Below are 16,561 nucleotides of genomic sequence, written 5' to 3' on the forward strand. Positions count from 1 at the left end.
CACTACAAGATGGTAATTTTCGTTTGATCTGATTTTTTCTTTGTGACTTTTATTTTTTTGTATAATTCCGTACTAGTCTGATCTTCTAGTATTTTAGGAATGAAGTGTACTGCACTTCTTTTGTTTTATTGAAGTGTACTGCATGGTGTACTTATATCTTGTTTTTATTTTTATCCTTGTGTGTATGGAGCTCGTGTTTTTGTTTGCATGTACTACATGGTCACAATATGTGAACTTCTTAAGTATGAGATTAGCACTACTAACTTCACAATTTTCCCGCGTGTGCAGTGTGTACTACATGCTACTTTTTTAAGAACTGCATGATAGCTAGAAGCGTACTGCATATTAGCATGTTCCGTACTGCATGCACTGCCCTTTGTGTAAGAGGTTCATGAACTTTGTGTGCCTTTTATCTGTACTGCTCTTCCTGATCTGCACGATAGATAGAAGAGTACTATATATTAGCATATTCCATACTACATGCACCACCCTTTTTGTGTAAGAGGTTCGTGAACTGTATGTGCGTTTTATCTGTACTCCTTGTTGGACTGTTGCACACTTCATCTAGCTCGCGTCCGTACTATGTGTAGGTTTTTGCTGCTCTGTGCACGGTATAGGAATTGTACTGGTATCATCCTCTAACATATCTTGTTTTTATTTTTTGCAGAAAATCCCTCAACGAGCTATAAGGTATCTCTGGCTCAAAAAGAGGGAATTCTCCAAGTTGTTCTCGGCAATGGACACACGAAACTATCTAAGTACCATGTAGGCGTTGATGGGCTGCTGTATCAACTTTTTTGAACTTGAGGATCATCATTGAGAGTGGCCTGAAGTCTCAGCAAATTGTTATCCTCAACTTTTTTGAACTCGAGGATTGTTTAGAATCATGTTTGATGTGATTGGTTAAGGTTATGAGGTTGATTTGTAATAAGTACTTTTGCGTATCAAATGCTTCATATTTTGACGTGATTGTAATAAGTACTTTTGTGATCTGAACCGCCTGGCTTATAAGTCAGAACTTCGTGCTGTCTATGAGCTAACTGCATTTTTAAGGGTTTGTGGACCAAAGTGCGTCAATGTTTACTCCAGAGTGCTATATATATTGTTTTATCTATACATCATTTATGTTGTATGGTTTAGTGTAAGAACTCAAAGCCAGCGGGAAATTCGTGTGTACACAAAATTTAAACTGCTACATAAGTCATACAGATATGCAAACTGCTATATATATATTTAATTTATTGAACTGGTGGCTAACATACGCATATGAGAGCGGGAAGAGAAGCAACGCAATGGTCGCGAAGCTAGAAATGATCAATAAGTGATCCTGAAACTACTTACGTTCATGCATACTCAAACCGTGTTCTCTTCCCGGACTCCGCCGAAAAGAGACCATCACGGCTACACACACGGTTGATGTATTTTAATTAAGTCAAGTGTCAAGTTCTCTACAACCGGACATTAACAAATTCCCATCTGCCTCATAACCGCGGGCACGGCTTTCGAAAGATAATACCCTAAAGGGGTGTCCCAACTTAGCCCATTATAAGCTCTCACGGTCAAGGAAGGATAAACCTTCTCCCGGGAAGACCCGATCAGTCTCGGAATCCCAGTTTACAAGACATTTCGACAATGGTAAAACAAGACCAGCAAAGCCGCCCGAATGTGCCGACAAATCCCGATAGGAGCTGCACATATCTCGTTCTCAGGGCACACCGGATGAGTAGTCCGTACAACTAAAACCAGGCCTCAAGTTTCCCCGAGGTGGCCCGGTAAAGGGCTCTAGTTTGGACCAGCACTCAGAGGAACACTGGCCCGGGGTTTAAATAATGATGACCCTCGGGCTCGCAAAAACCCAAGGGAAAAAGGCTTAGGCAGCAAATGGTAAAACCAAGGTTGGGCCTTGCTGGAGGAGTTTTATTCAAGGCGAACTGTCAAGGGGGTCCCATAAATCACCCAACCGCGTAAGGAATGCAAACTCAAGGAACATAATACCGGTATGACGGAAACTAGGGCAGCAAGAGTGGAACAAAACACCAGGCATAAGGCCGAGGCTTCCACCCTTTACCAAATATATAGATGCATTAATTAAATAAAAGATATTGTGATATTCCAAAATATCCATGTTCCAACATGGAACCAACTTCAACTTCACCTGCAACTAGCAACGCTATAAGAAGGGCTGAGCAAAAGCGGTAACTTAGCCAAACAACGGTTTGCTAGGAAAGGATGGTTAGAGGCTTGACATGGAAAATATGGGAGGCATGACATAGCAAGTGGTAGGTAGCGCGACATAGCAATAGAATGAACAACTAGCAAAGCAAAGATAGAAGTGATTTCGAGGGTATGGTCATCTTGCCTGCAAGGTTCTCAGAGTTGTCGAAAGCTTGATCCTCGTAAGCGTACTCAACAGGTTCCTCATTCACGAACTCGTCTCCCGGCTCTACCCACAGCAAGAACACAAGCAATGGAACCACAATCAATCACAGGAAATGCACAAGCAACATGATGCAATACATGCATGATATGCGAGATATGATATGCGATGCATATGCGTGCTCCGGAAGAAAAATGATGAACAAGGCAGTAACTTGGCAAACCAAGTATGACACTGGAAAGATGAGATGATTTTGGTCGAAATCGATAGAAAGATCACCGGAAACGGATGCACGGTTTGCAAATGACAAGCAAAACAAGAATGACACGATTCTGCGATTAACAGCATGATAGCACTTAGAATACATCAATTAACTATTCTACAGTACCCCCACATAGCAACAAAGCATACGACAGTAATCTACAGGAGATTCTTGACAAAAGATGAACACTGAGCTACGGCTAGATCACAACATAACAGGTTCAAATAAGCATGGCAAAAGTGCAAAAGATATCAGCTTCACAGACTTGGTGAAATTACTGGACATGGCTGAAACAGCATCAGGTAGCAATGTTCAGAGCAAACAAAACACATGTTACAGGAACTTAAAATAGCAACACAAGGCATGGAATGAATCTAATAAATGCATATAAGAAAAGATCCTTACTGACCATGAGCCAAAAAGGATCATAAGATATGATGGCACCCATGTAAACATAGCAAGTTTCGTTAACAGGTTTCAGACTTAGCAGAAAACAGAACATGGCATTAACAGATTTATGAAGGCATCTTGGTGAGCTTGATTCACTCATCACAAAGCAATGCATGACAAAACAATCATACCTACATCAAGATGGCATGTTTATGAAGCTAACCATGGCAAGAGAAAGTTGATAGCATGTATGGATCAACTACAATAACCTTGGCAAAATTGAATATCATGTTAACATTCTGCCAGAAATATTTTATAGCAAAAGTAGAGCAAGATTGAGACATGCTAGGGCACTCCATAATTGCAAACAGGGGCATTCATGGATAGAGCACAACTACATGTACAAAACATCCGTACTGGACATGCCCAAAAAAAGCATGGATCTCACTGTAGACACATGGATACATGGAAACAAAATAACAGCAGGTAACAGACTTAGCAAAATTCGAAGTCCCTGAAAACAGAAACATCATGAAGCCTAGTTTGCATGCTTGTGTTAGTCACCACATAGATCACAAAAATACATGGCATACACCTCTGTAACGATGGCATGGCATAGATCAAAACACCTGCAGAGCTCATGCCCAAAAGATGCACACATCAAATGCAACAAAAATAACAAAACACCAAGTTCTGATAAGTACCAACAGTAAACATCATATAGCACTCTTGCACCAGAGATTTGGGCATCAAGATGAACTCAAACGAGCATGGCACAATGGAACAAAATGAAGATCATCTCGTGGTGAACATTTCGATATATCATGCACGCAAAACGGAGCGGTATGCAATGAGATATGACATGATAAATAATGCAACATAATGTGACATTTCGGGGACTTGAGAGGAAATACGGGGTCAACCTCTTCCAGATCCAGATCCGGCAGGCACGCGAACCGAGGCGGGGCTCTCGCCGGAGTTCAAGGACGGGGACGGCCGGAGCTTGGAAAGGAGAGGGAGGAGGCGCCGGCGGTCGGGGTCGGCGGGGACGGCGGCGGCGGTCGCGGACGAGCGCGGAGGCGACCGGCGGGCGGCGGTGAGGCGCGACGGAGGCGGGGAGGTCACGGGCGCGGCGGCGGGGCAGCCTCGGGAGCGGGGAGGCGCTGGCGCGCGCGGGGGCCGGCGGCAGGGGCGGCACGGATGCCACGTGGCGCGGCGTGAGTGGCTGTGGGCGGCGGCGACTTCATCCGGTGGCGGCGGAGGGCGAATTTGCTAGGGTTTCATCCGGGATTTTGGACGGGGAGGGTATATTTATAGGTAGAGGGAGCTAGGAGACTCCAAATGGAGTGCGGTTTTCGCCCACACGATCGTGATCGAACGACTGAGAGCATGGAAGTGACTTAGATGGGTTATTGGGCTGTTTGGAGGGGTTTTTTTGCTGCAATACACAAAAGGACTTTGCGGTTACCCGGTTAACCGTTGGAGCGTCAAACGACCTCCAAATGGAACGAAACTTGACAGGTGGTCTACTGGTGGTATACCAAGGCCACTTGGCAAACCTCGGTCCATTGCGAGAACGTTTAACACCCGCTCACGAAAAGAAACAAGAGGGGTGTGCCGGTGCACGTGGGAGTGTCGGATTGCAAAACGGACAACGGGGAAAATGCTCGGATGCATGAGACGAACACGTATGCAAATGAGATGCACATGATGACATGATATGAGATGCATGACATGAAAAAAATGCAAAACGAGAGACAAAACCCAACCACGGAGGGAATATCATAACACATAGCCGAAAATGGCAAGAGTTGGAGTTACAAATATGGAAAGTTACATCCGGGGTGTTACATATGAACAACAACCTTCTTTGCTCCTCGTGTGCTGGTTGATGGCGGTATTTGTTTTCCAGTGCTGTTAACTGCAACCTTTTGCGCTCCTACCTTGTTTTTTGTATGTGGTGTCGTTCTCAGTTGTTTCTGTACAGCAACATTCGCTTATGTTCTCTGTCTTTTGTTTGGTGGTCTTGTGGGCATTGTTTCTTCATGTTCTTCGTCCTCTTAACTCTCTTCTTCTTCCTCCTCCTGTTCTTCATTTGCTTCTTCATAAGCCACCTCTTCTTCAGTTGTATCACCATCTTCTTCTGTGATTTCATCTTCTTCGTCTTCCTCATTTTGTGATCTTGTTCTTTTGGGGCAGGTTCTTGAATTGTGTCTCTTCCTCTTTTTGCAGATGCAGCAATTTCTCGGTTTCGTCCATTTCTTAGTGTTGTCAGCAGAATCTCTGTTTGGTTGTGCATCACCATGTCCATATTTTTCTTGTTCATGTCTTTTCTACATGTCCTGGAATTGTGGCCACTGATGGCATTACATGTCTTGCACCTTCTTATTCCCAATGGCTGACCATCACTGTCCAGCTCAGGTTGTGCCTTGCTGTTTTTGTCATAAATTTTCTCCTTGCATGCGACCTTTTTTTGGGTTGCATCACCCCCTTTCTTCCTTCCTCTCGTGTTTGAAACAGGAGGTGGAAGAATTTTTCTTTTTTTTATTGCAGCAGTTGCGCTGTGTTCGGTATTTTCTACTTCCTCGGTATTCTTGTCAAGCTGGGATTTCTCTGCTTGCTTTATTTTTGCTTCTTCTTCTTCGTTGAGCACATCAACTTCCTCGATCAGTGCCCGCATACCAGAACGCTCTGCGGCACCCAGCGTCGGACCTTGTTGCCATGTTTGCAAGTTCCACTGCTGTTTCTGACAACAATTTTCTATGGAAAAATAGCGAACTTCCATCAAGTGTTGTTTGTTCGTAGTCTCTTTAGTCAAATGTTGCATTTGATCTTGCATTCCGGGTGTATCTTTTCATGATGTACACCTCAGGAATCTTTAGTACTCTCAGGTGACAAAGCATGCATACCACATAGACGCAAAAGAGGCCTGCAGACAACACATGTTTCTTTGTTTTTTAAGTGAACTGCATGAAATTAGTAAACACAGCTTTTTTAGTTACTTGTTCATTTTAAGGAAGTTAACTTCACTTGGTTTTGTGAGTTACTAATGCATGTGGACTTTTAAAGTTTAGTTAGTGAGCTTCATGTATGACTTTCAGAAATTAGGATTTTTTGTGCTAGCGAGTCTCACCTGTGTGTGTCCGGAGTTTGCACTCACATTCGTAGACACCTTTCCGTGCATCGGCGACCACTTGGAAATTATGCCTTCCCCAATCAAATGCATCCGATCTGTTGCAGTGGTGTACAAGGTACTTTGTCGGGTTCTCAGGGCACCGTTCTGCTATGAATGCAGTGCCGCGGTAGAGTGTTTCTTTGAAATCTGCAAAAACTGCCCTTGTATACACCTTTGACAGCCGAACTTCGAACCCAAACTGAGTAGTTGTCTTTACCTCTGACTCCATGATCAGAAATGCAGCGTTATGAATCATAGAAATGAAAAAATTGTTTGTTTTTGTAGTTACATTCAGCGGTTTCTTATGGACATTTTATTTACCTCATTTCCTACTGTCTCTGTGTGCTCGATGGCCTTCCTAGTCTGAATGCACTTGTCCACCTGTTGAGCAAATAGATGGAGATCATGCTTCTCTTTGACGAAGTTTCGTCAAAATGCGATTCATGCTCTCGCTTCTCTGCGTGGAAGTCATTCGAGCACAGGTAATTTCCTTGTAGTAAGGTGATATGCACTCGTGCCTGTGATAGCTCAGCGAATTCCTCACTTCATCGTTTTGCAAGTTGTATTTCTACATGAGGTCCTTCCATGCCCGTTCAAATTCTCACGACCTAAGTGGGTGGTTCAGCGCCGCAGTGAGTTCATCCTTGAGTTTCTCGTGCGCCTTATATAGCAAGGCGAGGAGGTCTTTGTACTTCTTCATGATGTGCCACCGACACAACTTATGTAATGTTTATGGGAGGATATTTTTAAGGCTGCCTTCATCGAAGAACATTGGTCTGAGAGGCACAAATAGTGTTTTTATTAAGTTATTTGTGTGTTAGAAAGACGGAAGAAATAGAAGTGTACCAAACAAACGTAAGTATACATGTGTTATATTTTGTACCTGTGAGCATGCAGATTGGCGGCTTGTTGTTCATACACCTCACGAATGTTTTGAAAACCCACTCGAATGATGGTATCGTTTCATCTCGCGCAAGGGCAACAACAAATATGGTGCTCTGTAGATGATGGTTCACTCCCACGAAGACTCCCAGCGGCATGTGGAATTTGTTAGTTTTATATGTCATGTCAAATGTAATGCAGTCTCCAAAATCTTCAGACAAACCTTTGCAACTTGCGTTGGCCCAAAAGATGTTTCTTACACGATTATCTGCATCGATGTCGCAATCTTAGAAGAACTCTGGGTTGATCTTCTGCATCTTCTCGAAGAAATCTAGAAGTTTCTTGACGTCATCTTGAGACTCTTCTTTGGCAAACTTTTGTTTCCTGCATTTCAAACGTAATGCAAACTCATCTCATCAAACAGGAAATAATTACCCATAGAATGCTCAAGTGATATGTTCTGTGACGTGCTTACTTGTTGAACCAGTCGCGTGTAGTATGTCCCATCAATTCTAGACCACCGGACATACGCGACATCGTTGACATCATCTGTGCATGTGTGTCGTTGTCCAACTGCATGTCCTTCACCAACTGGTCAATCAAAGGATCGTCTCTTTTGTGCGAGCACATGTGCAAAAGCATCCTGGGGCTTTCCAGCATCTTGTGATAGAGGTTGAGTCCAGCCATTTCTATCACAAATCTGCCATCCTCCCTCTTTTTTACTTCCAGCCAATCCTTTTTCATGTCTTCTCACGTTTCCGGTCATAGTCTGACATAGTCTGCTTGTGCATCTTGAGCAGAAAATGTAGGCATTTGTCTTGTGTTTTGCCCTCTTGCGTATGCCAAACCCTGGAATATCTTGCATAAGTGTTGTAAAAGTCCCATGCTTTCTCGTATGTGGTGAACTACATTCCAGCGACATCTTTTTTATCCTGCATCAAGTGTAATGCTCTATGAGACAAAGCGTTATGTTCTCTTTAAATCCGAGGACTGCATACGAGTTTAATAAAGCACTGCAATGTTACTAAGTTTTTGGAAGAGTCGACTGTATTAGATGTTAGGCCAAACTTCACAAGAAATATCAGTGTGCAAATAATATTATTTTTCCAGGACATAAACTTACATGTGTGTAATGTCGTTCTTCCGATGGTGTCTGTAGCTCGCCGGGTTGTATTGGACATCGTGGGGTTATAGCAGATCTGTGTAGTTGAGGATCTTGCGACGGCAATAGTGAGGAGGATTTGTACCTGACGTTGACTTCTAACCGAGGCATCCTTGGTGGTCGCAGTGTTGAAGTTGATGCAGCAGGTCTATTTAGAGCTCTGTTTTTTAGTGCAACAGGTGGACGTTGAGCTCTGTTTTGTGGTGTAGCAGGTGGACGCGCTGGTAATCCAGTGTTGTGGTGATGTCTCACTTGATTGGTTTGAAATTTTTGGAGCGGCGACACATCATCATAATCATCATCTTCTGCAACATTATGGTCAACAAAATCATCGTTGTCTGTTCGGACATGTTGTCCAAATGTAGTGAACTCGTGCTTGTACACTGGGTTGAGAACTGTTATTGGCTCATCTTCATCGTCATCATCTTCATCATCTTGTCGGTGAGTGCTCTCCCACATGAAGGTGGCATCGTCGCCATCTTCGACTACCTCTTCTTCTGTAACACCCTGGATTTTGCCCTTTTCTTTTATCTAAAAGATTTTCTTTGATTTCTTGATTTGAATTGCTTTTCTGTGGCTATGTGGTTCCAAAACATGGGAAGATCATATCTTCCTAGGTTTTATAGTGGCTTTTCATCCTCATTATCATCCCTACATCTTGTCATTGTCATCCTAGCCCAAATCCCAATATTCTTTTATTGGGAATATTCCTATTCCGATAAAGGAAATATCCTATTTGCCCTAGGTTGTGAAGCAACCTATACTTCTATCACTTCCAAAATTCCCAAATAATTCTAATAAATTGTTTGGGTCATATCTTCCTCAAATATGTCAAGATTCTTCCTTGACATCATCAAAGATAATTCACAAATATTCCTTTTCTGATTCTGCCCTAAGTGGTAGTTTGAGAAGGAAGTGTCATTTACCTTTGCTTGATTTACCCCAAACTTTTTGGTCATCTTTTCCTGTCCATATCATTGCCCCATGCCAAAATTCAACTCAATTTGACTAGTAAATATTCCTGAGCAAACTTTCAAAATTCCCGTCCGAGGGAAGTCATTGTGAAGGAAGTACAAGCTAGGCATATCCAAATGAGTTGAAATTTTGCAAGGTCCTTCATATTATCAAATCATGATTCTCCACAAAATTTGAGCACATGTAACTCATCTATGTGAGCTCAGATCCAAATCTTAGTTTCTGGTCAGATTTTCAGTTTGTGAAGCAACTATATTTTATATTGCCTCATTTACGCTGAAGATTTTCTAGGGCATTCTCCTATACATATCAACTCTCTCCACAAAGTTTTGGCTCAATACATTACTCCTGTCGGGGTTTTGGTGTGACATATGCTAACGGGTGGCTTATCATGGTGGGGGATAGTAAGACGTCGCCGGTGCGAGGAAGCGGGATAAGGCGTAGACACGTACGCCGGCGAACTTTACCCAGGTTCGGGGCTCTCCTAGGAGATAACACCCCTAGTCCTGCTCTGCGGGGTATCCGCATGATCACTATCTCAACAGGTAGCTACAAGTTGCTCCTTGAGCTGTCTGCTAGAGGAGGAAGAGGGGCATGGCTAGCGCTCTCCTCTCTCTACGTGTGTGTGTTTGGCTAAAGATCTGAACCCTTTGCATGGGTGCCCTGCGGGGTTTATATAGACCTACCCCCCAGGGGTACAATGGTAAACTGGTCGGGTGTAGGCCCAGGCCGTCAGTGTCTCTTGTGGCCAGCTTCTCCGCTGGCTGCTGGGGCCCGCCGACTTGCGGGCCCCGCCGGCTATCTTTTACTTGGACGACAGGCCGTGCCCGCCGCTCACGGGTCCTGCCGGCTACTAGGCACTTGAGCCGTGCTCCTAATGACGCTTGCTTTGTCGGGGAAGGCGTGGCTACAGTTCCGTCGCCTGGCAGGCGTTCACTGTAGCCATTCCCCATCTCTTCCGGTTAATGGCGTGCAAACTCCTAGGAAGGGGGAGGGCCGCCTGCTGGAAGCCGACCTTCCCCTAAGCCAACTGGCCGAGCTTGCCGCCTTCTGGCTTCTCTTAGGCCGTACCAACAGCCCGTCGTGGGAGCATGGTCCCCTCTGACTATGGTGATGTCACGGGTGGAAGGGCAATAGTGTCGCGCCGTGCGGGAGATATCCGGCTGGTACGGCGTACTGTGGCCACGACCCGCCATGGATTCGAGGGTGGTAGGGTTCTCTGTAGCCATGCTCCATCTCATCGTATTTATGGGGGCTCGGACTTTGAGGGCGCTTGGGTCCGCCTGCTAGGAGCCGGCCTCTCTGGAGGCCGCCTGCTAAGAGGCGGCCCAATTCGTGGCCGCCTTCTGGGTTCCGCCGTCTTCTGGCAGCCGGCCGCTTGGACCAGCCAGCCACAAGAAGGCGGTGATCAATCTTCGATGCTCAAGGGGCGCACTCGGCCCCGATGTCTTGAAATGCCATGGGGGCAGATGAGGCTACCCATGGCCAATAACTCCGACAGTAGTCCCTGAAGCTGGTGGGTCGCCGTGGCTGACAAGGCGGGGTGCCCTGGCTGCTTCCTACTCCGTGTGGTTCTGGTTGCCTGTCTTGTCGGTCCTCTGGAACGCCAACTGCCGGAAGTCAGCCATGGCCAGGCAAGCCAACAGGGAGTTTTCAACCGTCGTGGTGGGAGCCATGTGGCGCGCTAGCTAGGCATCTAGGCTTGCCGCCCGTCGCACGCGTGCCACGCGGCATCAGCTGGCCGGGCCGGCCTGCCAGCCCACGCGCGAAGGGACGTCGCCGCAGGCCGGGCCTCGGCACACGCGCGGATCAGATGTGGCCGAGGTGGGCGGTTGGGATCCCGTGCGCTTTTACCACGCGGCATTACTGCGCGGTAAGTGCGGGGTCGTGGGGTTGTGGGCACAGTTAATCCCACGATCCCATGCCCCGCCCCTTCGGCTTCGCAGCCACGGGGCTATAAGTAGGGGGAGGGGTGGCAGAAGCACGCGCACCCTCCTCCCCCTTTCCTCTTCTTGCCATTTCTTCTTCTCCACCGCCACCGCACTCCGCGCTCCACCGAAGTGCTGCCGCGGCTCGCCGCCGTCGTCGAGCTTCTTCTTCCTGAGCTCTCTCTCCGCTCCGCCGTGGGCCCGCGCGCTCGTCACCGCCCTTCATCTTCGTCGAGCTTGAGCCGTCATGGAGCGCTCCGGCGACTGCGATGGCTCCAACGTCCATGAAGACCACCTCACATTCCTCTGCGACATGCGGCGGCTGCCCGACATGGGCTACGTCAAGGTGCGCGTGCCGCCCGCCAGCGAGATCTCGCCGGCGCCGGAGGAAGGCGAGCGCGTCATCTTTCGCTCACACTTCCACCGTGGCTTCGGCCCGCCAGCGAGCGGCTTCCTCCTCAGCCGCACCAACCGCACCAGCGGTGGGCCAAAACGCCAAGGCGCGCTGCTATTCGGCAGCCACCCCAAGAAGCCCAAGCACTCGGCCGTCGCGGCCAAGAACACGGCCGCCGCGACCAAGTGACGTGAGGCCGCCGCGAAGGCGGCCAAGTTCCAGAAGGCCCCCAAGCAGCCTCTAATGGTGTCGGCGTACGTTCTCAACTTTTCTTGTGTCTTCTTTTATTCTTTTATCTTGTCGACTCCTTCTGAATCTCCTTTTTACACTTCTTTTGAGCAGGTCCCCGCTCTCTCTTGAGCGGTCGACCTCAGCCTCCATCATTAGGGTGGCGGAGGGCTCCACCAATACCCGCCGTATAGACCTGGCCGCCGATCTCCGGGAGGCGTAGGAAAGGAACGCACGGGAGGTGCGGGAGGAGAAAGAAGCTGCCGCCAAGGCGGCGCAAGAGGACGCAGACGCCGCGGCCAAGGCCCAAACCGACGCCGCGGCTAAGAAACGGGCAGAGAATGGCGCGTGTACCAGACCCCGTAGCTCATCACCCCCTGCGCTCTGAGCCACCAGCACCAGAGATCCCGGCGCCAGCTGGAGGAGCCGGTGACAAGCAAGCGGTCATGGAGATGGATGGCGGTGATGCTGTCTTGCCGGAGATGGAGGCGCCTCCGCAACCACCAACCGCAGATGCGCAGGGCAGCCAGCCGTCTGCCCCATTGGTGCCGCCAGCCGGAGGCGAGCTGGTGGCGGGGTCGGCTCCCGCGATCCGCACTCCAGTGCGCCGCCGTGTGGAGAAAGCAGCATCGGTGCCGAGGCCAATGGAGGTCGGGAGCGCTAGTTCGTTGGCCCCTGAAGCCGAGGCCACCAGCATTGCGCCGACAGAGTGGGTGCACGGGGGCAGGACGAGCGCCTTGATCAAGGTGGCGTAGGACATCCAGGCCGATTTCAGGGCCGAAGCCGCTGCCCTTTCACAATGCATGAAGGCGTTTGTGAAGACACGGGCCACCATTCGGGTATGTGACTTGCTTCTTGCTTTTAATTCGTGTGATCTTCGGTGGGGGCGCGCCAGCGCACCCACTGGGTGTAGTCCCCGAGTTCTGGGTCGGCTGCTGAGCAGGTGGCCTGGAACTTCATAGTGGGTTCTAGGCTTCTGACTCACTTCTCTTTCCGTTGCTTTGTTGCAGGATTACCACAACGTCCGCACAGCCACCTTCAATGCCCATGTCCGGGGGCTCGACCGACGGACCGCCGACTTGACGGAAAGCCATAGTAAGCACACCATCTTCTCTCTCTGTGGGGGCGCGTCAGTGCACCCATGGGCTGTAGTCCCCGAGAAGCGGGCCGACTGCTGAGCAGTCGGGCCGGATCTTCCGGCAATTGTTTTTCTTCCTTCTTGATTGTTGATATCTTTCTTTCTTGTCCCTGAGAAGCCAACGCCGCCTTGCAGCAGCAACTGGGCGAAGCCAACACCGCGCTACGTGCCAAGGAGGATGAGTGCAACAGGGTGGCCCAGGAGCGCGACCGCCTGGACAAGGAATTAGCGGACCAGGAGAAACTTCACAAGGCGGCCCTGAAGCAGGCGGAGGATAACGAAGCCCAGCTCCTGGCTGAGTTTGAGTCCGAGCGCTCGGGCTGGGCTGAGACGGAGGTGGAGCTGACCGCCGGATACGGCCAGATCGAAGACATAGTCGATGGTGAGTTTTCTTCTCTTTCTCTCAGCTACTGGCTATTTAGTGAGCCGGCTTCTAGCTTCTGATTCCTGGCTTATTGTTTTGCTTGCGCATACTTCTTTACTGGTCACTCCTTTGCTGCCAACCAGGCCATTGAGGCTCGCCGCGAGGGGCGAAGGGCGGAAGGCGCGGAGATTGCTGCCGACGCCCCTCGGACTCTTCGCGAGCAGCTCCTTGGTATTCAGGCTCGTCTCCAGCCGGCCCATCGGATGCTCCGTCGGCTGCAGCATGCTGGGGCTCAGGCGATCTCTGCCCTCTGTCCAGACAGGCAAGCCCCACGCACCCCCGGTCGGACCGCCGACTGGTTGGAAGTGGCCGCCGGCCGTCTTGAGGCATGGAAGGGCTCCGCAGCTCGGGCAGGAGCGCGGCGGGCGTTGGAGTTCACCAAGGCGTGGTATCCTGGGCTAGATCTAGCCCAGCTGGGCACGTTTCGGCAGGAGGCCAGCGCCGAGTTGGTGGAGGTGGAGCATGCCCTTAGTATTCGCGCATCGGCAATCGCCGAGTACACCAACACCGGTGTCTTCGTCCCCGAGCTCAACGAGAACGGCACTGAGGTGCTGCCAGAATGGTTCGGACTGAACCAAGATGATGCCGAAGACTCGGCATAGGAGATCGCCTCGAGCGACGAAGGTCAAGACGAGGAAGACGAGGTTGATGAAGATGGCGCGCCGGAGGTCAGAGCGGTCGGCCAGCCTCAACTCGACTGCGCCTCCAGCACCGAGCCGCGTGCAAGCACGCCGACTGTTGCTGAAAGCGACCAAGCCGAGACTCGCCAGCCGGCCACTCCACTAGCCGGCGCCCCCGACTCCATAAACCTGCCGGACTCGCCTGCTACTCCTTTGGTCTAGGCCGCCAACTTATCGTAGCTTTTCCTGCTTAGTAGTCTTCTCAACAAACTTTTGTTAAATTTGCACAATTCCACCCGTGGGGTGTATTCAAACTATGTTGAATGTTGGCCGAGGGCCTTTTGGTATGTAAATTATTTCCCGCACAAGCTGTGCTTTTGCCGAGTCCCGACTTTTCTTGCTTTTTATTCCTTGGCTTTTTCCTTTGCCGCCCTCCCTTGGTTACCTACTTGCCATCCGGACAGCCGCTCTACGGACTGCGGCCTGGACAAGTAGTTCATCATTTTGGGAGGACAAGTACTTTGGACGATTAGAACGTTGCAAGCTAAGTGGGAAGCCGGCTGGCCGGCTGTTCATCAGCCGGTCGGTGAGGCGAGGGTCGGCTTGTCTTATGTCAATGTTTTGGTCCTTAGCCATTTTTCATGTGAGCACTTGTTTCTTGCCTCTAACTCTTGCCAAGCGAATAGTCGCGCTGCAAGCTGCGGCTTGTGGCAAGAGAGGGCTAAGGTGCCAGCACATTACTTGTCCGATTGCAGGAAACACTGACATAATACAAGGCGGCAAGCCCCCGGGCCGACTGGTCGAACCCGGTTTCAGGCAGAGGAAAGAAATAACACATTCATAGGCATAATACTTATCTTATAGATAAAAGAGGGGTAGCCCTCGAGTGCTCCTCGAGGGACCCGAAGTCTTCGTACTTAATACAAAAGGTAGCATGGTACATACTGCATCAACTGTAAAATCTTCGAAGGAGATTTGCATTCCATGGGCGCTCTGTTTCCTTGTCGGAGTCGTCTCTCTTGCACGCCCTGGGCTTCTGGGCATCGATCAGGTAGTAGGAGTGATTGCCCAAGGCTTTGCTGATGATGAAAGGGCCTTCCCAATGGGCCGTGAGCTTGTGCTGGCCGGCTGTTCGCTGGATCAGCCGGAGCACAAGGTCTCCCTCTTGGAAGGATCTTGGCTTGGCCTTCCGACTATGATAGCGGCGTAGGCTCTGCTGGTAGATGGCGGACCGGCTGAGTGCCAACAGCCGTCCCTCTTCCAGCAGATCGACGCCATCGTCTCGTGCTTCCTTTGCCTCCGCCTCGGTGTACATGGTGACGCGAGGTGAGTCGAACTCGATGTCAGTTGGGACAACGGCCTGGGCACCATACACGAGGAAGAAGGGTGTGAAGCTGGTTGACTTGTTCGGAGTGGTGCGCAGAATCTAGAGGACGGCCGACAGCTCGTCGAGCCAGCAGCCGGCCGATCGCTCCAGAGGTTCGACCAGTCAGGGCTTGATTCCGGACAAAATGAGGCTGTTTGCTCGCTCGACTTGGCCGTTTGACTGTGGGTGGGCAACGGACTCTAAGTCTAGTCGGATGCCCTGCGTCGCACAGAAACGGGCCAAGGCACCTTTGGCAAAATTTGTGCCATTATCGGTGATGATGCTGTGAGGTACGCTGTACCGAGTGGTGATGTCTGTGATGAAAGTCACAGCAGTCGGACCGTTCAACTTTTTGATTGGCTTCGCTTCAAACCACTTGGTGAATTTGTCCACAGCGACAAGCAGATGAGTCATGCCGCCGCGTGCTATCTTGAACAGTCCCACCATGTCCAGTCCCCAGACGGCAAAAGGCCAGGCAAGGGGAATGGTCTTGAGTGCAGAAGCCGGCAAATGCTGTTTGGAGCTGAATTGTAACACCCCGGATGTAACTTTCCATATTCGTAACTCCAACTCTTGCCATTTTCAGCTATGTGTTATGATATTCCCTCCGTGGTTGGGTTTCGTTTTTGTTTTACATTTTTGTTCATGTCATGCATTTCATATCATGTCATTAGGTACATCTCATTTGCATACGTGTTCGTCTCATGCGTCCGAGCATTTTCCCCGTTGTCCGTTTTGCAATCCGACACTCCCACATGCACCGGCGCACCCCTCTTGTTTCTTTTCGTGAGCGGGTGTTAAACGTTCTCGGAATGGACCGAGGTTTGTCAAGTGGCCTTGGTATAACACCGGTAGACCACCTGTCAAGTTTCGTTCCATTTGGAGGTCGTTTGATACTCCAACGGTTAACCGGGTAACCGCAAAAGCCTTTTGTGTGTTGCAGCAAAACCCCCCTTCAAACGGCCCAAAACCCACCTAAGTCACCTCCATGCTCTCGCTCGTTCGATCACGATCGTGTGGGCGAAAATCGTGCTCCATTTGGAGTATCCTAGCTCCCTCTACTTATAAAAACACCTCCCCCTCCGAAAATTCGGATCAAACCCTAGATCAAATCGCCCCGCCGCCACCGGACACGTCCACCGCCGCTGGACGCTTCAGCCGCCGCCGCCGCGTCCAATCGCCGCCTGCCACGTGGCAAGCCACCGCCGTCCGCCGCCGAAGCCCGCCAGGCCCGGTCGCC

This window comes from Triticum aestivum, chromosome 7D (genome assembly GCF_018294505.1).
Source record: "Triticum aestivum cultivar Chinese Spring chromosome 7D, IWGSC CS RefSeq v2.1, whole genome shotgun sequence".
Classification (NCBI taxonomy): domain Eukaryota; kingdom Viridiplantae; phylum Streptophyta; class Magnoliopsida; order Poales; family Poaceae; genus Triticum; species Triticum aestivum.